Source organism: Doryrhamphus excisus, chromosome 7 (assembly GCF_030265055.1).
Source record: "Doryrhamphus excisus isolate RoL2022-K1 chromosome 7, RoL_Dexc_1.0, whole genome shotgun sequence".
Lineage (NCBI taxonomy): Eukaryota > Metazoa > Chordata > Actinopteri > Syngnathiformes > Syngnathidae > Doryrhamphus > Doryrhamphus excisus.
This window is the reverse complement of record NC_080472.1, coordinates 4,279,117-4,304,016: the sequence shown is the minus strand read 5'-3', so window position 1 is coordinate 4,304,016 and position 24,900 is coordinate 4,279,117. Positions and strand designations below refer to the sequence as shown.

Below are 24,900 nucleotides of genomic sequence, written 5' to 3'. Positions count from 1 at the left end.
AGTAATGACATATATATTATTTATTATCTTTTTGCTGGGTTATTGTGGCTTTTAATCAGCGTCCTTTTTTTTTTTTTTTTTAAGAACGCGACGCCAGCGAGGCGAGCTGAATCAACCCCTCTCCCAAAGTCCCTCTGCAACCTTTAAAGCCTTTAACCCGCGACGAATATAAAGCTGTTTTCGGACTCATACATAATGCAGCATTTTTAAAGCAGATGCATTACGTACGGCTCTATTGTTCAGACACTCTGTTTAATGAATAGGCCTCGCTAAGAGCCATTACCTGCCAGCGAGCGCAACCTTCCCTCACGTGTTCCCCCCCCTCCCCTGTGCATTAGTGGACTGTTTGCCATGGCGGCGGCGACCGCGGGCCCCGGCTCCCAGCGCTCTAACGCCGCACAGAGTTTTGTGCTTTGCGATTACTCCCATGGGACGGGGAGCGTGTGACGGTAATCTGCGGCTTCTAAGTGGTTGCTCTGAGACAATATGGCGGCCTTTTTCCCTTGAATAAGGAATTAATTATTCATCATCCGATAGGAGATAAAGAGTGCCGAGGAGAAGAAGATGAGCTTCCTTTCACACGATAGATCCTGCAATCTCGTTAGGTGTCAACGAAAGGCGATAAATAGGTCGAGCTGCAACGTGAAGATGTCCTTCACGGAAACCGAATAGATCAAGTAGATCAAAAAAACTCACCAGGCCATCTTTTTTTCCATTTTTTTCACATATTGTACATAAAAAGTACTCGTGCTTAAACCTCCACCATAGCCAATTTTTTAATATTTAATTCATATTGTCTTCAAAAAGAAATCCAGTAATCCCTCGCCGTTTCAATCTGTCTTGTTTTTTTTTCTTTCCAAAATATAAGACTGAATAAATCATGATGTTTTTCCCCTTGAACACAGCCTATTATTAGTCTAAAATACTCTTATGATGGCGTGTAGTTTTGTACACTGGTCACTAGGTGTCAGTAACGTTACTATAAAGCTGCACGGGACACACAAGCACCAGACTTGATCGGCGGAATAACAGGATTTTATTGCAGGTTGGAATGATCTCACAACAGGCGCAATCGTCTCTAATCAAAACACGGACTGCCTTTGCAGCAGTTAGCCACCCTAGCCAAGCGTTAGCCAAGCTAAAACTCACGCCCCCAACCCACCTCCGCCCGCTGACTATAGGGCTGCTATATCATGTCTGGAGGGCTCTAATATTGTTATTTTTTTTAAATGTATTGTTATTTTTGAATGAACTCACAACAGGCACATTCGATCATCTCTAATAAACACACAAGCTGCTGTTGCGGCTAAAAATCAACCTTTGCAGCAGTTAGCCACGGCAAGCTAACCCCCCACCCCCCAGCTTCCCAAGGACCAGAACACATTTACATTATGTCCACTATGTTGGGTAAGAGGAGTGTATCGGTGACTATAGGGGTGCTATATCATGTCTGAAGGGCTCTAATATTGTTAATTTTTTTTTATTTATTGTTATTTTTGAATTAACTCACAACAGGCACAATCAATCATCTCTAATAAACACACAAGCTGCTGTTGCGGCTAAAAGTCAAACTTTGCAGCAGTTAGCCACGGCAAGCTAACCCCCCCCCCCCCCCCCCCCCCCCCCCCCCACACACACACACCCACAGCTTCCCTAGGACCTGAACACAATTACATTAATATTATGTCCACTATGTTGGGTAAGAGGACTGTAACGGTGACTATAGGGCTGCTATATCATGTCTGAAGGGCTCTAATATTGTTAATTTTTTTTATCAACAGGCACAATCGATCATCTCTAATAAACACACAAGCTGCTGTTGCGGCTAAAAGTCAACCTGTGCCCCCCCCCCCCCCCCCCCCCCCCCCCACAGCTTCCCTAGGACCGGAACACGTCATTAACATTATGTCCACTATGTTGAGTAAAAGGAGTGTAACTGTGACTATAGGGCTGCTATATCATGTCTGAAGGGCTCTAATATTGTTATTTTTTTAGAATGAACTCACAACAGGCACAATCGATCATCTCGAAAAAAACACACTTGCGGCTAAAAGTCAACCTGTGCCCCCCCCCGACCTTCTAAATACGTTTTTTAACATCATTAGCGCCCCCTAGGCATCTCCACGAGGACGAGCAAACGAATGTGTAAGCGTCCAGTCGTCATTCTCCTCAACATCTACTCCCAAATCCGGCAAATTACCAGCGTGGGACATTCCGACGGCGACTAATTGAAGTTCAAATGAGCTAATCAGCTCAATTCAAGTTCAAACCCTTTCATCAATCCCCGCCCCCCTCGCGGCTCGGCTGGCCCATCATGAAATGGTAAGCGATCATAAATCAATTAAGCGCTGGTTAATTGTATCTGACAGCTCCGGACACACAATCTCTACTTGTTTTGATCGCCGCGCCTCCGCCTCCGCTTCCTCTGGGTGGCCAATTAACAGCGGGATGTTTCTCGGGGGGGCGGCCATATTTGGATGTGAGGTGCGAGGGATGCAGAAGCGAGGCTCGAAGCCAAGCGTGGCAGGCCAACTCCAGCCAGGTTGGAGACGTTTTCCATAGCAGTAAATGCCATTTATCTAATGTATTAGCCTATTATGACCTCCTCTTCATGGGCCCCCGCTGAGGGAGGCCCCCGCCGCCCCACAGCGGGACCTCCAATGCACAATTGATTGGGGAGTTGTTCTATTTCTGCAAGCAGACCCTTCTCCCTCATGCTTCCTCCACCTCCTCCTTCATGTGTCTGCCCATTACGCTCCCTCCCTGCTTCTATCTATCTATTTATCTATCCTGGGCCCTCTTCATCTCCCATTCGCCCCCCTTTTTTTGTGCCCGGGCCCTCCCAGGACCGGCCGCAGACGCATTGTCAGGCCGCTCTGGCAGAAATCGATTTTTATCATTCTGATTTCAAAAAGATATGAAAAGGCAAACAGTGTCTCTGTAGACCGTCGTATCCTCCCTCCCCAACGCCGTTTATTCTCTGCCATTTTGCTCTCGTCTGATGGCCGCCGCCCGCCTGCTGAGTTTGGATGTCACGCTGGTCTGCCTGTACGTGACCGTCCATGAGCGTTCGCCTATATGTGCAGTAAGTGGCGGGCCGTATTGGCACTGGAGGTGCAACAGCACACCCCTAACCGTTCCTTTGATGGGCCGTGGGGGGAGCGGGGAGGGGAGGCGGCGGGTGGCAGGTGCGCCAAGCACTTAGGTCATGTTGATAAGTCAGGCCCCTGTCTCTTTCTTTATCTGATAATTGCATAGAACTAATGCGCCTCCTTCCTCCAACCAACCGCTAATGCTAATGCTCGCCCCCAAAAAATGCATTTCAGCATGTTGGTGCTAATCATGGAGCCATTTGCCGAGCTAAAACGCGTGTCCCGTTCAATGAGGGGTGGGGGAGGAGGGGTGTGTGTGTGTGTTAAGGCCTGCAGGCGCCGTTATAGTTCAATATTAATGGGCTCGTTTAATCACGTTAGCGCTAATTTAGACATTTTGAGGTTGGATAATTCACAGTCAGGTTGCCTCTGGTTTGCTGCGAGCACAATAAGTGCAGAGCAGCTTGTAATGGGAGGGGGGGGCGCGGCAAAGAGCCCTTGACCGTGTCTTCCATTCTGAGATGGAAAAGATTTGCTCCTTGCAAGGAGGCCATTTTGCCGGCTGAGCTTTAGGGGTTTTCCTCCTCCTCTTCTTCTGAGCTTTTCACCAAAACAAAACACTCGACTAGAAGTGCATGGCGTAAACAGGCAGAGTGGAACCACGACACTTAACATGTGGCTGATTCTCCTGGAAGGGGTGCCCGGCACTTTGGGGGGGCCACGGCACCCAGTCACCACGCTGATTGGAGGCTGCAAACACGCTGAATAAAACCTGCCTGTGGTGGATAAAACTCCCATCTGATGCCGATTTCAGCCTTAGTTTGTGTGGTGCAAAAGTGTGTTGCAAAGATGGAGACAAAAATAATACTTGTGTTTCAGCTGCTGTGGGTGTACTGTCGTCCCTCGCTACGTCACAAACATTCATGTCATGAAGTGAACGTGGCGAGGGATTATCTGCATTTAAAACTGTAATTACTCTCTATGAAATGTGTTTTTGATTATATTTTTAGCTTTTAAAGAGGACCTATGATGCTCTTTCAAATTTCCCGACCTTTAAATGTGATTAGAATGTAGTATTCTGGTGTAAAACCATGCCCAGGTTTTAGGTAATGAGGTTTATGCATTTGGAAGTGAGCACTGAAAAAAGTTTGGGATGGCTCAAAATGCTGCGTTTCAGAGGATGTTGCAGGCATCCTTATGGGCGTGGCTTGGCTGTTATTGTATTTGGTGCTTCCCAGCAAGATGAATATATTTTCATCCTCACCGATATCTGGTAATCCCCCCCTCCCCCCAAAAACATGTAATGATCACATTTCCACAACCAATGTTGTGCTAAGATTGTCTGCAGATATCTGGCCTCTGTCCTCCACGGTACCAATGGGAGGTGGGGGGCGTGGGTGGAATCAATTAAAACAGACCGTTTTGGCAGGAAGCACAAATCCAAGGAAATGCAGCTGGAATAGGTGCAGATTCTGGAAGATCTAGAACAGGGGTCTCAAACTCAATTAACCTGGGGGCCACTGGAGCTAGGGTCTGGGCAAGGCTGGGCCGCATCAGGTTTCCCACCCCCAAAAAAACGCATTTATTAAAAACAGAAAAATATACAAACAGTGCTTTCAGTGCTTTGGTTCACGATTTTCTACAATAAAAGCTCTGATAAAACATTCCACTGTTCTCAAATATCTTAATTTTTCTGCACAAAATAAGATGAAAAATAAACAAATCAAGAATAAAGAAAATCAATCAATCAGTAATAAATAAATATAATAATAATGAAACGGCAAATAATAAAAACTTAAGAAACCACATATAGTTGGTGGGTAGACAAATTATTTTTTTCAGATTAAAATGAACAAAGCATTATTAGAGCCCTGTAGACATGACAAAACACGACTATAGTCACATTTATACTCTTTTTATTTACAACATATTGCGCAACTGCAGGGTCTTGAGACACATGCTAACTCGAGAGCTAGCGACCTAAACGGTAGCCTTCAAGTTATTTCCTTTTAAACTTAAATAGCCAAAAACTTACCACTTCCACACGGATAGGGAGGATAACTATTAACAGTTATTTAACCTTTAACATGAACATTAATCAAACGTAATAATTTTTTCTGGGTACATGATACCATACAGCATCCATATCAAACTTGCGCGGGCCGCACTAACATTAAACTTTCATATCAAGGCGGGGGCCTCAAACTAGTGTCCTGCGGGCCACATTTGGCCTGCGGGCCGCGTGTTTGAGACCCCTGTCTTAGAACATAAAAAATCTCTCTGATGACGGACAAGTAAAAAAAAAAAACTCTCCATTGAGTCGAGATTACTCGTACCACATTTGGCCCGCGGGCCACGTGTTTGAGACCCCTGATCTAGAAGGTTTTCTGTGTGGGTTATTGTGTGTAGCTGCTCTATAGGAGTCCACAAATCAATACAAAGGCTGAAAATGAGCATAATAGGGCCCCTTTAATTGGATTTGCATGATTTCCTAGGGAAAATGAAGACAAAGGAAGACATTTGATGTGCTAGTTTTACCAAACGCGGCATGATGTGGGGGGGGGGGGGGGGGGGGTAAGATAAATATGGAGCACACCAAAAACATCATCAGCGGCGCGGCGTTTGAAAAGTGCAAAAGTTTTGACTGAGACCTCCACAGTGGCTGCTCGGTGCGTGTGCCCGAGTACAGTGCACCTTACTGGGCCTCCCTCTGTGTACTCTGCTTGTCATGATATTCCATTAGGACAAAACGACAGGTATACTTGGTCACATCCTACCTTCCAGTCCTTCTTACCTCCAGGTGTACACAAACTACACTTTTTTTTAAGTCGATATAATCGCTGCTAACCTTGCATGTCAACATTTAACGATAAGTGAAAACTTCACCTGTTGAATTAAGCCCATCGGGTCACGGGGGGTGCTGGAGCCTATCCCAGCTGTCTTCGGGCGAGAGGCGGGGTACACCCTGGACTGGTGGCCAGCCTATCACAGGGCACATATAGACAAACAACCATTCACACTCACATTCATACCTATGGACAATTTGAAGTCGCCAATTAGCCTAGCATGTTTTTGGAATGTGGGAGGAAACCGGAGTACCCGGAGAAAACCCACGCATGCACAGGGAGAACATGCAAACTCCACACAGAGATGGCCGAGGGTGGAATTGAACCCTGGTTTCCTAGCTGTGAGGTCTGTGCGCTAACCACTAGACCGCTGTGCCGCCCCTGCAAAATACCTCTCTGCTGTAAAACGTTACACAAGAGCCAAAGAAGCATTTAATGGAGGATAAACAAGTAATGAATCATCTTCATATCTGTAAAGTACAGTGGGAATAAATGTTCCTTTTTTTATCCACCTTTTTTTTGGAGGTCAAACTGCCGAGCGGTTCAAGTGTTGGGAATATCTTCATCATAGCCGTCCTCCAAATGTCATAACATTTGGTCATGAAGATTTAGAAACCTTTCAACTCTTTGGGCCGAGCACCAAAACGTGTCTTTGTTTGGGGTGGAACATCTGAGGTCAAACACTTCGAATTCCACTATGGCCGTTCATAAAAAAACGTAACCGTTCCTAACATTCTTAATCACGGATCAAATCAAATCAACTTTATTTGTATAGCACTTTAGAGTTAAAAACAATTACTACAATTACAAGGAAAACAAGGTCGAGTGGTTAGCGCGCAGACCTCACAGCTAGGAGACCAGGGTTCGATTCCACCCTCGGCCATCTCTGTGTGGAGTTTGCATGTTCTCCCCGTGCATGCGTGGCTTTTCTCCGGGTACTCCGGTTTCCTCCCACATTCCAAAAAAACATGCTAGGTTAATTATTCATTTTCTACCGCTTTTCCTCACGAGGGTCGCGGGGGTGCTGGAGCCTATCCCAGCTGTCTTCGGGCGAGAGGCGGGGTACACCCTGGACTGGTGGCCAGCCAATCACAGGGCACATATAGACAAACAACCATTCACACTCACATTCATACCTATGGACAATTTGGAGTCGCTAATTAACCTAGCATGTTTTTGGAATGTGGGAGGAAACTGGAGTACCCGGAGAAAACCCACGCATGCACGGGGAGAACATGCAAACTCCACACAGAGATGGCCGAGGGTGGGAATTGAACCCTTGTCTCCTAGCTGTGAGGTCTGCGCACTAACCACCAGACCGCCGTGCTGCCCTGCTAGGTTAATTAGCGACTCCAAATTGTCCATAGGTATGAATGTGAGTGTGAATGGTTGTTTGTCTATATGTGCCCTGTGATTGGCTGGCCACCAGTCCAGGGTGTACCCCGCCTCTCGCCCGAAGACAGCTGGGATAGTCGCCAGCACCCCCCGCGACCCTCGTGAGGAAAAAGCAGTAGAAAATGAATGAATGAATGAATAAGATCATCACATGGTTTGTCTGGTATCAGGCCCGGTATCATGCCCCCGCGTGCCAGTATCGCGGGGGCATGATACCTGACCTGATACCAGACAAACCGTGTGATAACCTATAAATAACAACCGTTAGCATGGCTAATACGATGGAAATATAGCCCGAAGAAAGCGGAATAGGTGCGTCCCATTACGTGCATTTTTAGCTGCCTCTATCAGCTGTTTTTCATGTCTCACACGTGTGACGTCACATGCTTGTTTTCTTTTGCTTTGTGAACAAGCCGACTCATCGGAAAAAACGCTGTTGCTAATGATTGATTTTCTTGGCAGCGGCTTTTCGAGACATGAAATCACAGCGAGTGAAGGAGCCCTGACGTGCGGCATCAAACCCGCACACAGCAAAGTAGAACTGGAGCAAAAAAAGCCACACAAGGTACATATTCAGTGGATTTTTTTTCCCATTTCAGTTTTTTTTTTTTTTTTGGAATGCCAACCACAATTTGCAGTGCGTGTAATTGCTGCCATTATGTGGTGATTGCCTTGTGGAGATGTCACACCTGTGTTGCCAACCCTCTCCCGTCAAGCACCGACTTTAATTCAGCTCAACTTTCTCTGACAACACACACGGGGCGTGCCTAAGTGCAGACGCCGCGCTTGGAGGGGGTTTGGGCGGTGGGGGTGGCGTGATGCTCCAATAACAACACCGACACCGGTAGGACTCATTCGATTCGTTGATTTGGCCTCTTTTGTGTTCCGTCACCGTTGGACGAGTGGTTGGCACACAGACCTCACAGCTAGGAAGCCCAGGGTTCAATTCCACCCTCGGCCATCTCTGTGTGGTGTTTGCATGTTCTCCACGTGCATGCGTGGGTTTTCTCCGGTTTCCTCCCACATTTCAAAAACATGCTAGGTTAATTGGCGACTCCAAATTGTGAATGTGAGTGTGAATGGTTGTTTGTCTATATGTGCCCTGTGATTGGCTGGCCACCAGTCCAGGGTGTACCCCGCCTCTCGCCCGAAGACAGCTGGGATAGTCTCCAGCACCCCTGCGACCCTCATGAGGATAAGCGGTAGAAAATGAATGAATTAGTTTATATAGTGAGCTGCACAGTGCTCGAGTGTTTAGTGTGCAGGCCTCACAGCTAGGAGACCCAAGTTCAATTCCACCCTCGAGCCATCTCTGTGTGGAGTTTGTGTGTTCTCCGGGTACTCCGGTTTCCTCCCACATTCCAAAAACATGCTAGGTTAATTGGCGACTCCAAATTGTGAATGTGAGTGTGAATGGTTGTTTGTCTATATGTGCCCTGTGATTGGCTGGCCACCAGTCCAGGGTGTACCCCGCCTCTCGCCCGAAGACAGCTGGGATAGTCTCCAGCACCCCTGCGACCCTCGTGAGGATAAGTGGTAGAAAATGAATGAATGTGATGCTAACATTTAATGCCGCGTGTAGCAAATGGATGTGCTTGTTTACTGCATTTTGATAAGACCAGCTCCATGTTGGAGGTTTTTTTTCTTATATAATAATGTTCACAGGGCTGTGGTTTTCGACAGAGAAAATACATTTTTAATATTTTATCCGGAATCCAAACCACAAAGCTGGGTTTCAGACAGGTAGGGGTCTCGTCCAGAAGCACGGGCGGTGTCTCATGCTAGCGCATTTTGTAACCTAACTGTAGCCTCCCTCCCACGAAAATAGAAGAAAAATTTGCCTCAGCTTGCGTATATATTCCAGTTAGAATATTTCAAAAGACAATATCCAATAGCGGCAGTTTAGTCAGATCTTTTAAGACATGTGGAATATTGTCTTATTTGGCTACGTGAACATGGAAGTATTTCATCAGAAAAAGAAAGTTTGACGACAAGATGACAAACGGGGATATTTCTATTGTTTAATTGAGAGCATTTCTTCTAAAAAAAAAAAAAAAAAAAAGTTACGGCATTTTTGGCACTCCGCGTTAGCCAGCTAGCAATGGACAACAAAATGCAGAGATTAGCGGCAACAAGAGCAAACACAAAGACGACGTGCTTGAATAAGAGAAGATGAAAAGGGAGCGACTGATCCAGCGCTCGCTCGCTTGCTCTCGCTACTGCAAGGCCATGATGAAATATTGAAATATCCAAGCAGATATTTTGCATGGCTAACAAGATTTCTTCAGAAGAGAATATGTCCCCTGGAATTAGGCCAGTCTTTCTATTCAGCAGTCAAGATGGAGCGATGGCAGTCGCCGGAAGGTCGGGAATTCTGTTGGATTTCTCACTCGGAGGGGGGCGGATGTTCTCTTCAGGTTCTACCCGCCTCTTGTAGTGCGGGCGTCCTTACATCCACTTCACCCGTCATGCCCTGGCTACTCGCCCCCCCCCCCTGTCCTTGTCAATTTCTTTGCTGAGGAAGCGCTTTGCGGCATAATCGCACCTGATTACGGCGGGGTCCGGGCCGCCCGAGGGGACAGGACAGGACGGGACGGGGACGGGGTCTCATTTGCCGCTCGTGCAGTTGAAGTGGCAGCTCGTTTTAAAAACGGACGGAGGTGCACTCCGGTGCCTTTTTGTAGTGGCGGTCGGTTGTTGGAGTGGAGAAAAGATGGATGGGGCCTCATTAGGGGTGCCCCCGTTGCACGCCGCCTGCCGCAATAAATGGACCATTTTGTGTCACGTCACAAATAATAATGTTTTGTCCCACTTGGCGCCCTGGCGGGGCGCCCACTTTTGCCCCCCGCCCTCGTGAAAGTCACCGTAGCTTGTTTGTACTTTTGTTGTTGTTTTTTTCCAGGATTGAAAACATAAACAGCGCCCCCCCCCCCTCCCCCCCGCCCCCTCCCCCAGAAGTGTTGGAGCGATCATGTCCATCCAAAAGATGAACAGGAGACCAAACAGCATCGTTTCAGCTCCTATTCCCAGGTATTTACATCAGCTTGGAACACAGCCTAAAACTCAAGGCCCGGGGGCCAGATTTGGCCCGCCGTATCGTTTCATGGGGCCCGCAAAAGCCTGGAATAATACAATACATAATACACTTATTTTGTTAGTCTTTGACCTTCTTTTTCGGCATTACTAAGATACACAATATTGGTTCTACAAGACGAGATATTGACATTACTTTAAAAAAAAAGAAGTACAATAAAAAATATATATGACACTATATTGCAATCTACTAATTAAATTTCTACTACGTTACTCTCTTCTGCACTCTGTGTGTATGCCAGCGGCCCCGCCTCCACCCTCCAAGAGACTGCACGGCTGACGAAAGGGTTCACTCCATTCATGCCGTTGTTCTATGGAACCAGCGCACCAATGCCTGTTTGCAGGAAGGAGATGAGGAAAAGCAAAATATCGAGGTTGGTAAAATTATCATTTTCCTTTTTATTGTGTGATTAATTAATTAATCATCCTCCAAGGCTGAAATATCGAGCCGAATTATGACGTCGTATCGATAAATCGATAAAGAACAGGGGTCTCAAACTCAATTTACTTGGGGGGGCCACTGGAGCTAGGGTCTGGGCGAGACTGGGCCACATCGGGTTTTCAAAAAAAAAAAAAACGCATTTATTAAAAACAGAAAAATAAACTTTGCTTTTGTTCCGATTTTCTCCAATAAAAGCTATGATAAAACATTCCACTGTTCTCAAATATCTTAATTTTTATTTTTCTGCGCAAAATAAGATGAAAAATAAATAAACAAATCAAGAATAAAGAAAATCAATCAATCAGTAATAAATAAATATAATAATAATAATAATAATAATAATAAAAACTTAAGAAACCACATATAGTTGGTGGGTGGACAAATTATTTTTTTCAGATTAAAATGAACAAAGCATTATTAGAGCCCTGTAGACATGACAAAACACGACTATAGTCACATTTATACTTTTTTATTTACAACATATTGCGCAACTGCAGGGTCTTGAGACACATGCTAACTCGCAAACTAGAGAACTAGCGACCTAAACGGTAGCCTTCAAGTTATTTCCTTTTAAACTTAAATAGCCAAAAACTTACCACTTCCACACGGATAGGGAGGATAACTATTAACAGTTATTTAACCTTTAACATGAACATTAATCAAACGTAAAAAATTTTTCTGGGTACATGATACCATACAGCATCCATATCAAACTTGCGCGGGCCGCACTAACATTAAACTTTCATATTAAGGCAGGGGCCTCAAACTAGTGTCCTGCGGGCCACATTTGGCCCGCGGGCCGCGTGTTTGAGACCCTTGTCTTAGAACATAAAAAATCTCTCTGATGGCCGATGAAGTTAAAAAAAAAACTCTCCATCGAGTCGATATTACTCGTACCGTGCAGGTGAGCAAATGAAGCACTCCTTTTTTGTCTTGCCTCTGACAAATTGTTCTAAGTTTGTTGTTGTTGTTCTTTCCGAGGAAGACATTTTGCATGCTAGTTCTACCAAATGTTAACAAAAACATGGAGCAAAAGACGCCAAAGTGCAAAAGAGACCTCCGTGGCATCACGGCGGCTGCTCTGAGCGTGTGCCCGAATACAGTGCACCTTGCTGGGCCACAGCAGTCGGCTCCACTCCACTCTGTACTCTGGTTCTTTTGAATGTAGTGACAAATCAGCAGGGACGCTTGTTGAAATCCGGATTTCTTCCAGTCATTCTTACCTCCAGGTGTGCACAAACTACACACAAAGTTTTTGAAGTGTAGTGTAGGGATGCTACGGATCAGATCAGATCCGTATTATACTCCGCAGTCTCCCTTTTGCTGCCCTGAAACCCTCGTCCTCCCCTCGTTGTTGTTTGGTGCGTCTTGCTACAGCTGATGTATTCACTGCGGCTCGTTTTTTTTTCGTATACTTCCCTGCCATGGCGTTTTGACGCGGGAAAAACCATCTTCCCCCCCAAATGGAGACAGCGCAGCGGAAATGCGGCATGAAAGGAGTCAGGAGTTCATTTTCAGAGCTAAATCCCAGACGCTCCAGCGGCATTCATCCCGCTGACGGCCGCGGCGAGACGCTGCATCTCATTGCTAATACATGACTTCTTGCCGTGTTGAGGCTGTCGCTGCTTTCCCGGCGTCAACCCTGCATTGCAGATTCTTTACGCCGCTTGCCGGGGAAGCGAGGAAAAAATCCCAGTTTGGGAGAAGAGCGATACGTTTTCCGCGCAGGACACATTGATCAGCTCATCGTCATTAGAAGAGAACGAAGGCTCACCGTGTTAGCCGTAAAAATTAACACTCATCCAGCATATACACCTTTCCAATATAAATATAATATGAGGCACTCGCCATGAATTATATACAGTACATTTAAATTTTGATGCATAAAACATTGAACAAAATGAATGCAACAAGCTGTTGTGCATTAGCTTATTCTTTAGAGTAAATGGACCCTCTAAAAATTTTAAAGCAGTTCTAAAAATGTCAGCGGGTTGAAGAGATTCTAAAAGAAGAATACACTCAAAGCTCGCTGGGAGCGTTTCTGGGCAGAGAGAGCAACTGATTCAAGTCCTAGTCTCAAGACAAAACCTGCTAAGAAGTGTTTCTAGGTGTAAAACAGATAAAAGGGCATTAAAGTAGCATAAAAAAAGAAGAGCAGCGCTTCCGATTGTAGCATTTCATTCATCGAGTGGCCGTGATTGCGATCATCGGCTCATCGTTGTGCATTGTTTGAGGTCCTTACTCAATCCATTCCATAGTTTGATTCCGCATAGGCAATGGTAATGGTTTTATTTCATTTGAACATGCATCAGATTACAATTGAATGCATCACATAATCAGTTCACAGTTCCACATGTCCAAAAGGAGTAGGAAGAAGCAAAGCTCATTAAATCCTACCCCTCTATCTGGTACTTTTACAATCAGTAACTGTTACATTTGTTCACTTCCTGCTTTCCTAATATAGTTTTTTTTTGTCACGTACCGAAGTACAAGGTGATATGACCATACAATAACATAATGGGTACTATTGTTTCTTGAATTGGCTCATCGCTGTGCATTGTTTGAGGTCCTTACTCAATCAATTCCATAGTTTGATTCCACATAGGCGATGGTAATGGTAATGGTTTTATTTCATTTGAACATGCATCAGATTACAATTGAATACATCCCATAATCAATTCCCAGTTCCACATGTCCAAAAGGAGTAGGAAGAAGCAAAGCTTATTAAATCCTACCCCTCCATATGGTACTTTTATAATCAGTAACTGTTACATTTGTTCACTTCCTGCTTTCCTAATATAGTATTGTCACGTACCGAAGTACGAGGTGATATGACCATACAATAACATAAACTACTTTTATAATCTACTTTACTACTTTTATACTCAGTAACTGTTACATTTGTTCACTTCCTGCTTTCCTAATATAGTTGAAGTTTTTTTTGTATTTTTCTTCTTTAATTTTTGTCACGTACCAAAGTACGAGGTGCTATGCCATACAATGTCATAATGGGTACCATAGTAACCGTCAATATAGTGCTATGTATAGATGAACCCGTATCATCTGCACCGTAGCGTCCGTGCCGTGTCCCTCAAAGTTCACCCACAACATGCGGTAGTTTAAGTGCAGGTGGCGAAAAAGAAAAACAAAAAACTGAGAAGACCTTTTTCAGTAAAACGTTGCCGACAGTGACAGATGATTTCATACGGCGACAGAATGAAAGAAGCGGCAGCATCACGGAGGCCATTAGTGTACAATCTTCCATCCTTTTTCCTGTTTTTGCAGCCGCCCCGGCGCTAACAACTTTCAGGATTTGTGGCCGCAATAAAGAGACCATGGATTCAAGGTAATTTGCTCCACAATGAGGTGAGACCCCCCTCCAGGTTCCCGCGGACGCCGCACCGGCATGCCACAGCGGTTAACCTATTCATCGGTCAAAGCAAAACAAGCCTCACTGTCCACTTTTATCAGACCCTTATTTCATAACCACCCCGGCTGCAAGGAATTGAGAATGCTTTATAGGGAGGCGGCGTTGAATACTTGGGTGATGGTCGCCGGGCTTGCGCGGCAATCACTGTGATCTACAGCAATCTATTGATCCCGCGAGCTTGTCCAATCAATAGAAAAGAGAAGAGGGGAAACAACATTAGAGGGGAAAATAGCCTATTTAAGGGGGCCGAATGGAGGAAAGGGTGGAGGAGGCCTGCAGACGTGATAGCGGCCGCGCGGCGCACCGTCGGACACACACACACACACAGGAAGATGAGAGGGGGAAAAAAGCATTTTTTTTCCCAGCGATAGAAGAGCTCTGTGTTATTTCCTCGGACTCGCCGGCGAGGTAATGAGAAAACTAACATAGGGAGGGGGAAAAAAAAAAGGGAGTGAAGTGGCTGCTTGGGATGAGATATGAGACGAGGCAATGAGGCATTGCCGCTGTGCACGCAATTGAGTCGTCTGTGGTGTTCGGTGGACGCTACACATTAGTGCGGCCTCCACAACAAAAACCTGCACCGACGTCCGCTCTGAATACAAATGGAGAATATAGAACACGAGAACGCCGATGCTCGGACTTTGTTATTCCGGCATCAAAGCGCCATCACCTGCAAATAGTCTTGTTATGGGGGAATATTCCTATCAAGTCCACAAGTCCCAGTACAAGAGGGTCTGAGACTCTTTGGTTGCCGTATTTTGTGGCCCCCACCTTGATATCCTGACTTGTCATCCGGGATATAATTTTTTTTTTCCTAAAAATTCTCACTTTTTTCACATTTTGAAAATTGGCAATTTCTTTGATATTTGATATCTCGCCAATTAGCGCGCAGACCTCACAGCTCGGAGACCAGGGTTCAATTCCACCCTCGGCCATCTCTGTGTGGAGTTTGCATGTTCTCCCCGTGCATGCGTGGGTTTTCTCCGGGTACTCCGGTTTCCTCCCACATTCCAAAAACATGCTAGGTTAATTAGCGACTCCAAATTGTCCATAGGTATGAATGTGAGTGTGAATGGTTGTTTGTCTATATGTGCCCTGTGATTGGCTGGCCACCAGTTGACGGTTTCCTCCCACATTCCAAAAAACATGCTAGGTTAATTAGCCACTCCAATTTGTCCAATTTGGTTGTTATGGGTAATATTCCTATCAAGTCCACATACGGTGCATGTACATGTTTTTGTTGCGATAAAAATGCACACTTTTTATTTGGAAGTCCCAGTAAAAGAGGGTCTGAGACTGAGGGACTGAGATTTTGTGGCCCCCACCTTGACATCCTGACTTGTCATCCGGGATAGAATTTTTTTTTTCCTAAAAATTCTCACTTTTTTTCACATTTTCTGTGTTATGGAAAGCAGGAAGTGAACAAATGTAACAGTTACTGATTGTAAAAGTACCAGATGGAGGGGTAGGATTTAATAAGCTTTGCTTCTTCCTACTCCTTTTGGACATGTGGAACTGTGAACTGATTATGTGATGCATTCAATTGTAATCTGATGCATGTTTAAATGAAATAAAACCATTACCAATTCAGATCGTTTCAAATGACAAACATGCTCATCTCATTTGGCTACTTTTGTGAAATTGTAGGCAGTGCCGTTCTTTGGAAAGGTTTGAGTCTGTTGAGAACTGCAAACTGGCCTCTGCAGGTTTTCGTAAATACAAAGTAGATATTTAGCATTGACGTTTTTTTTTATTATCTTCCATTTGTATCAAGCAACATCACAACAAACGGCGATGTTGAATCATCCTAAAATTACAACAGTGTGATGCTAGCATCGAAAAAAGCTGTTAACGAGTACAATCTTCCTCTACAGTGCCATCGATGTTCATGCTGTGTATCCTTTTTATTCAAGTTAGAGATACACGGACCGCATATTTGCGCAGTTCCAAAACAGGACTCGAGCAATTTGCGAGCCTCTGAATGTTCTATTATGACTGCACTATTTTTATTATCATTTCTAAGCTCTGCCGAGAAGCACAAATGGCCCCCGCAGCACATGAATTGACAACATGAGTAAGTGGTCATGGGAAATCAATGTCCCTCAGCAGCAGCATCATTATTCCGCACGGAATTGCATCAATAATATTTCCCTTTACGGTTATTGCAGTTTCCAGATACAAATCCCCTCGGTGGTACAACCCGATGTCGGAGCACCGCGTACGTTCAGCAGCTACACCTGCACCCGTCATAAAAGCCTCATTAACCGTGAAGGCATGTGTTTTTCAACATTGTCAACGGTCATACGAGTGTAAAAATAAGACTGTTACTAGCTAAGGTGGTGCGCCTGAACGATAAGTCAACAATAGCTACACAGTTCATTCATTCATTCATTTTCTACCGCTTTTTTCCTCACAAGGGTGCTGGAGCCTATCCCAGCTGTCTTTGGGCGAGAGGCGGGGTACACCCTGGACTGGTCGCCAGCCAATCACAGGGCACATATAGACAAACAACCATTCACACTCACATTCATACCTATGGACAATTTGGAGTCGCTAATTAACCTAGCATGTTTTTGGAATGTGGGAGGAAACCGGTGTACCTGGAGAAAACCCACGCCTGGACGGGGGAGAACATGCAAACTCCACACAGAGATGGCCGAGGGTGGAATTGAACCCTCGTCTCCTAGCTGTGAAGTCTGCGCGCTAACCGGCGAGATATCAAATATTTGAAAGAAATTGCAGAATTGACAATTTTCCAATTTTCGATGGTCAAAATGTCACCAGAAAATGTGAAAAAAGTGAGAATTTTTAGGAAAAAAATATTTCCATCCCGGATGACAAGTCAGGATGTCAAGGTGGGGGCCACAAAATACAGCAACCAAAGAGTCTCAGACCTCTCTGTCTTCGGGCGAGAGGCGGGGTACACCCTGGACTGGTGGCCAGCCAATCACAGGGCACATATAGACAAACAACCATTCACACTCACATTCATACCTATGGACAATTTGGAGTCGCTAATTAACCTAGCATGTTTTTGGAATGTGGGAGGAAACCGGAGTACCCGGAGAAAACCCACGCATGCACGGGGAGAACATGCAAACTCCACACAGAGATGGCTGAGGGTGGAATTGAACCCTGGTCTCCTAGCTGTGAGGTCTGCGCGCTAACCAGCGAGATATCAAATATTTTAAAGGAATTGCAGAATTGCCAATTTTCAATGGTCAAAATATGACCAGAAAATGTGGAATAAAAAGTGAGAATTTTTAGGAAAAAATATTTCTATCCCGGATGACAAGTCAGGATGTCAAGGTGGGGGCCACAAAATACGGCAACCAAAGAGTCTCAGACCCTCTTGTACTGGGACTTACAAATAAAAAGTGTGCATTTTTATCGCAACAAAAACATGTACATGTGGATTTGATAGGAATATTACCCATAACAACCACTCGACCATACATTCATTCATTCATTCATTCATTTTCTACCGCTTATCCTCGCGGGGGTGCTGGAGCCTATCCCAGCTGTCTTCGGGCGAGAGGCGGGGTTACACCCTGCACTGGTCGCCAGCCAATCACAGGGCACATATAGACAAACAACCATTCACACTCACATTCATACCTATGGACAATTTGGAGTCACTAATTAACCTAGCATGCACGGGGAGAACATGCAAACTCCGAGGGTGGAATTGAACTCGGGTCTTCTAGCTGTGAGGCCTGTGCGCTAACTACTCGACAACTCGACACTCGTGTAAAACTATAATTATTAGCACTTTGGGTGTCTGGAACAGATGAATTGGATTTCAATAATTTTTTGTGGGGAAAATCTGTTTTGGTTAGAGTCCGTTTTGGTTTGAGTTGGACCCTGCGGAACGGATTCATGACGTTAACCTAGCAAAGTTTCAGGCATATTTTCAATCCCTGAGAATTCCGGCCTACCTCAGCAGCCTTCCACCGAGTCCACAGTAAGCGGGAATATCTACGATGATCACATGTTGACATATGTTCCCTTATTACAAATGGAAACGATTTAACATCCACACGGCGCCTAAACGCCGCGGCGCTGCCACGATGTGGAACACGCCTCGTCGTCTCTCTTTTAAAGCCTAAATAATTGAAGCTGACACACAATTAATGCAGCGGCGCGCTCCAATCAAAAGAAAAGGAAGCCTCGCCGCATGTCACAGCCAAGCTACACAACTGGCAACGTATTCGCCTCGCGCTATGAAATCCTTTCCAACATGCTTCCTGTCTCCGAGTCGCTTGTCACTTCCAATTTTTCCCGCGCTCGTCTCGGGCGGGCGAGACGAGCGCGCGGGAGTCGGCGTTTCATTATCGGCATCCTCCCCTCCTGGCAGCGGGTTGCCGTCAGATGGCGCGGGAAATTTAGCAAAAGATTGCATATGGAGATGTATTACGGCGGCGATGCATCAGCAATAACGGAATAAAAGGAAATGAAGCGGAACGAGGCTTTTTGATTACTTAAAAGTGGACTCGGCGATTGTGATTCAATTTGGGTTTAAATGTGACGCTAACAACAATATGCCGCAACATCTTGTGTTGTTTGTGCTCATATCTGAGAGTGCACGAGTCGTTTTATTGCGGCTTTTATTTCACTGATGACTCCTCTGTGACGTGTGCTTTATTTTTTTTTTAGGAATAAATTGGAAATCTACTTTTTTTTGTGTGTGTTGTAGGAAAATGTTTTCTTATCCAGCAGGGAAAAGATCAGCCACACGGATGAATGGGAACGAACACTTGGGCAAATGTTTTGGGACATGTTGCATAGATGGGGGGTAGTGGGGTGCCCAAACCTTTTCAACTAAGGGCCGCGTATAGAAAGATTAAAGTAAGGCAGGGGCCAATTTTTGTTCAAAGTGACAAAACAAATAGGCAATTAGCTGCCTATTAATGCCGGCTAGGGAACCTATGGCTCTTTTGACATATCTTAACAGGTTAAAATCTATTTTATTTTTTTTCCCGTATTTAAGAAATTCTTTAAATTCCGATGTTAAAAATAACATTCAAAATTTCAAACATTCGCATTTGAATCCATCCATAATTTACAAATTTGACATCAAAACTGAATTACAGTAAACCTCAGATATATCGGACTCGGATATATCGGAAATTCGCTCACAACGGACAGATAAAAAAAGAACCGATTTTTCTGTAATGCATTTCCAATAAAAATTCATTGCATATATCGGATTTTTTATAACGGATTTCGCCTATTTCGGACAAAATCGCCAGTCCCGTTCCAATGCATTTCCATTAAATTTCCCTCGCATATATCGGATGGCCGCATCGTGGCGCTCCGATTCGCCGAATCGTGACAGGCCGCTATACGACGTCATTTGCAGCGTTGCCTGCGCGTCCAGGTACATTGGAAACATAGTCAAGGAAGTGCCTTTTTATAACGGATAAAATCCGATTTACGCATATACCAGATATAAATCCGATATATGCGTAAAACGGACATTTTCCGGTATACGCATATAACGGATTTCGCTTATATCGGACAAAACCAGTGGGAACAATTGAATCCGATATATCCGAGGTTTACTGTATTATTATTATTAGATAATCTAATAGCCTACCCGGGTCATTGATTAAACCTCGTTTAATCAAGTACAATGGTGCCTGGGTTAACGTCCGCCTTGGTTTTAGAGCATTAGTTTTCGGTTAACATCCAAAAAATGTAGCCCCGGCTTGTGTTCGCCCGCTTGTTTAGCATCCAAAGTACCGTCTGTTCTTTTTACGCCAAGACGAAACCTCGCAACACCTTCCACGAGATTGCGCAGTGCATTGTGGGCCGCGAGCGCCATTTCTGGACGATAACAAACAAATGCATACACTGCTACTCCAGTAAATGGCAAGGTGTATGTTGGTTGGTTTGGTTGATATATTCTGTACATTTGTTCATTTTCTACCGCTTATCCGAGGGTCGAGGGGGTGCCGGAGCCTATCCCAGCTGTCTTCGGGCAAGAGGCGGGGGTAAACCCTGGACTGGTGGCCAGCCAATCACAGGGCACATATAGACAAACAACCGTTCACACTCACATTCATACCTATGGACAATTTGGAGTCGCCAATTAACCTAGCATGTTTTTGGAATGTGGGAGGAAACCGGAGTACCCGGAGAAAACCCACGCATGCACGGGGAGAACATGCAAACTCCGAGGGTGGAATTGAACTCGGGTCTTCTAGCTGTGAGGCCTGTGTGCTAATAACTCGTCCGCGGTGCAGCCCATATTGTGTACGTTCTAGCAAATTGTCGTTGCAGCAGTATATCGTGTTGTGGGACAACAACGCAAGGTAAAAGTGATGCTAAATGTTTAGTTGTCTATTTTCCATATTTTTGCATCACTCTTGTAAAAACTATAATTATTAACACTTTGGGTGTCTGGAACAGATTAATTGGATTTCAATAATTTTTGGTGGGGAAAATCTGTTTTGGAGTTTGCATGTTCTCCCCGTTCATGCGTGGGTTTTCTCCGGGTACTCCGGTTTCTTCCCACATTCCAAAAACATGCTAGGTTAATTGGAGACTCCAAATTGTCCACAGGTATGAATGTGAGTGTGAATGGTTGTTTGTCTATATGTGCCCTGTGATTGGCTGACCACCAGTCCAGGGTGTACCCCGCCTCTCGCCCAAAGACAGCTGGGATAGGCTCCAGCACCCCCGCGACCCTTGTGAGGAAAAGCGGTAGAAAATGAATAAAAGAATGAATGAATGAATCTGTTTTGGTTAGAGTCCGTTTTGGTTTGAGTTGGACACTCCGGAACGGATCCGGAACGGATTCATGACGTTAACCAAGGCAACAATGTACACAGTTTTGTGTGTAGTCGTATATGATCTTTTGTATAGTGTTTGTGTATCATATAAAAATCTGACCCAGGGCGCCATGTTGGGTAGAGTGGATCTTTAGAGTGGTTGGCCTTGTACTGGTGTACACTGTGTTTGAATTTGACCGAAATGAAACCTTTTTCGTCTCTAAACTGAAAAGATACTCTCCGCACATTTTACGTTCTGCATGAGCCACTGCACGCCGTTCTGCTTTTACATATGCATTTTTCATCATCAGTTAAAAAGGCAAAATCCCGGGTTACATGACGCTTTTACATTCTTCCACAAAATAACACAAAACCTGAAAATATCTCCAATAAAGGCTTAAATTAAAACACACACGGATCGACCGCAATTAGCTCCCATTGGCTGACGAGGGCCTCCATATTTTACAGCGACGAGGATGGCCAAAGATGTTAAGGAGTCCATTGTATCATGATCTCATTACGCCGGAGAGTTTGGCTCCATCTAAATCATGCCGCCGACGCGTCTTAATAGGCCGCAAATAAAGACGGCTCATTTATGAAGCAGTAAATGTGTTGAGCGGCGCTCGGCCTCGAAGGACTTGTCATTTATGGCCGTTTCTCACACGGCTGCGGGGAACCCTCCTTCATAGTCTCGGAAGCACATCTCGGTGGGAGTTATTCAGTCAAGGGAAGTACTGGTCACCGCTATTTGTTTGCAAGATGAAGTATTTCAAACGTTTTTTTTTTTATAATGGCAGCGGTGACGCGGCTGCTGGCCTTCAAGCGCATTTGAGTCATCAGCATCTATTTGCTAACAAAGACGAGGCGGCTACAGTCAGCATCTTCCTCCGTGTTATTAGCTGGATTGCATATGCAGGCCTATTTTTTTTTTTTTTTTAGCCTTTTACGACGCGCTCGGCAGGGGCAAACGCAGCAAGGTCCAAACACAGAAATCATCCAAAACAAATGCTGCAGTCGCATAAATGCTGCAGGATCAAACACCAATGCGAAAGAAAAACGCTGCAAATGCTAAAAAAAAAAAAAAAACACAAACCGTAAAAGCAAGGCTGCAACTTCATTGAATAAAATGGAAGTTGCCTACTAGGACGTTACTCACGCTTTTAGGAAGTTGGCCAGCCTACTAGGAAAGTACTCGGGCTATTAGGACGTTAGCTAGCCTACTATCCATGACGTTAGCCAGCTTATTTGTAGTTTATTCAAGCTACCAGGACATCAGCCAAACTACTAGGAACCTACTCAGGCTATTGGGACATTAGCTAGCCTACTAGAAAGGTACTCAGGCTATTAGGACATTAGCTAGCCTACTAGAAAGGTACTCAGGCTATTAGGACGTTAGCTAGCCTACTATTCATGACGTTAGCCAGCTTATTTGTAATTTATTCAAGCTACCAGGACATCAGCCAAACTACTAGGAACCTACTCGGGCTATTAGGACGTTAGCTAGCCTACTAAAAAGGTACTCAGGCTATTAGGAAGTAAGCTAGCCTACTATTCATGACGTTAGCCAGCTTATTTGTAATTTACTCAAGCTACCAGGACATCAGCCAAACTACTAGGAACCTACTCGGGCTATTAGGACGTTAGCTAGCCTACTAAAAAGGTACTCAGGCTATTAGGAAGTAAGCTAGCCTACTATTCATGACGTTAGCCAGCTTATTTGTAATTTACTCAAGCTACCAGGACATCAGCCGAACTACTAGGAACCTACTCGGGCTATTAGGACGTTAGCTAGCTTACTAGAAAGGTACTCAGGCTATTAGGAAGTTAGCTAGCCTACTATTCATGACGTTAGCCAGCTTATTTGTAATTTACTCAAGCTACCAGGACATCAGCTAAACTACTAGGAACCTACTCAGGCTATTAGGACATTAGCTAGCCTACTAGAAAGGTACTCAGGCTATTAGACGTTAGCTAGCCTACTAGAAAGGTACTCGGGCTATTAGGACGTTAGCTAGCCTACTAGAAAGGTACTCAGGCTATTAGGAAGTTAGCTAGCCTACTATTCATGACGTTAGCCAGCTTATTTGTAGTTTATTCAAGCTACCAGTACATCAGCCAAACTACTAGGAACCTACTCGGGCTATTAGGACGTTAGCTAGCTTACTAGAAAGGTACTCGGGCTATTAGGAAGTTAGCTAGCCTACTATTCATGACGTTAGCCAGCTTATTTGTAATTTACTCAAGCTACCAGGACATCAGCCAAACTACTAGGAACCTACTCGGGCTATTAGGACGTTAGCTAGCCTACTAGAAAGGTACTCAGGCTATTAGGAAGTTAGCTAGCCTACTATTCATGACGTTAGCCAGTTTATTTGTAATTTACTCAAGCTACCAGGACATCAGCCAAACTACTAGGAACCTACTCGGGCTATTAGGACGTTAGCTAGCCTGCTAAGAAGTTACTAAGTCTATTAGGACGTTAGCCAGCCTACTATTCAAGAAGTTAGCCAGCCTACTCGGAAGTTACTCATGCCACCAGGAAGTTAGCCATTACTCAGGCTACCAGAACGTTAGCCAGCCTACTAGGAAGTTGCCCATGTTACCAGGAAGTTAGCCATTACACAGGCTACCAGAACGTTAGCCAGCCTACTAGGAAGTTACCCACGTTACCAGGAAGTTAGCCATTACTCAGGCTACCAGAACATTAGCCAGCCTACTAGGAAGTTAGCCATGCTACCAGGAAGTTAGCCATTACTCAGGCTACCAGAACATTAGCCAGCCTACTAGGAAGGTAGCCATGCAATCTTACCAGGAAGTTAGCCATGCTACCAGGAAGTTGGCCGTTACCAGAACATTAGCCAGCCTACTAGGAAGTTACCCATGCTACCAGGAAGTTAGCCATTACTCGGTCTACCACAACGTTAGCCGGCATACTAGGAAGTTACTCAGGCTACCAGGAAGTAAGTCAGCCTAGCTAGCCTACCGTACAGGAAGTTACCCAGACTATTAGGAAGTTAGCTAGCCTACCGTACAGGAAGTTACCCATACTATTAGGAAGTCAGCTAGCCTACCATTCAGAAAGTCTGTGATTTCTTATGGGAAAAACTGATTCGGTTAGCATGAGTTTTGGTTAGAGTCGGACCTCCTGGAGCGGATTAATGATGCGTAGCAAGGTTCCACTGTTTTTGACATTCAAGGACGGTAGTACCAGCGACCATGACAGTAACCCCTGACCTTTGACAAAAACTGGACCCATTAGTTTAGTCAGTCCTCGGAAAGTCCTCCAGTACTTATACAGCATAGGCGAGCATAAACAATGGGACGATGCCCACTGGGAAATATACCAGACGTGGTAGAATAACCAAGTCGCAATGTTCTCTCTACCTTGTTAGGACTGGTGAGGTTGGAAGCCATAATGTGAGGCAGAAACTCTTCCTTGCAATCAGAAAACATTTATTCGCAGTTTTTTTTTTTTTCAGGAGGCAAAAGGTCATCGAAAAATGTAAGAACTAAGCTAAGCGTTAGCGCTGGGCTAAATAAAAATAGAAAGAAAAATACCAAAGAAGGGAAAAAAATACGGTATGGTAAGATACTGCATGGTGTAGTATTGTATGTATGGTATGTTTATTTGTTTCAGACATCGTACGCCTAGCGTAAAAAAAAACAGCTGCTCCAATATGTAGCGTGACTTTTGGCTAGTGCCTGACGCATTGTGAGCGAGTGCTTGGTTAAGCTAATCGCTAGCCGACCAATTACTAGCGGTAAGGTGTCACTACACCAGTAACGTAGTTCTTGGGCGTAACGATGCTAACTATTTCTCAACCCA

The 24,900-nt window shown here is 44.8% G+C and overlaps 1 long non-coding RNA gene across 2 annotated transcripts in view; it reads left to right on the top strand.

Moving 5' to 3' along the window:
• Positions 1 to 24,900, top strand: part of LOC131132864 (uncharacterized) — a 44,561-nt gene that overhangs the window by 5,626 nt on the left and 14,035 nt on the right. For both annotated transcript variants that reach the window (XR_009130444.1, XR_009130445.1), the window contains 2 exons: positions 10,236 to 10,363; positions 10,669 to 10,800. This is a non-coding gene — a long non-coding RNA (uncharacterized LOC131132864). The remainder of the gene's footprint in view (positions 1 to 10,235; positions 10,364 to 10,668; positions 10,801 to 24,900) is intronic.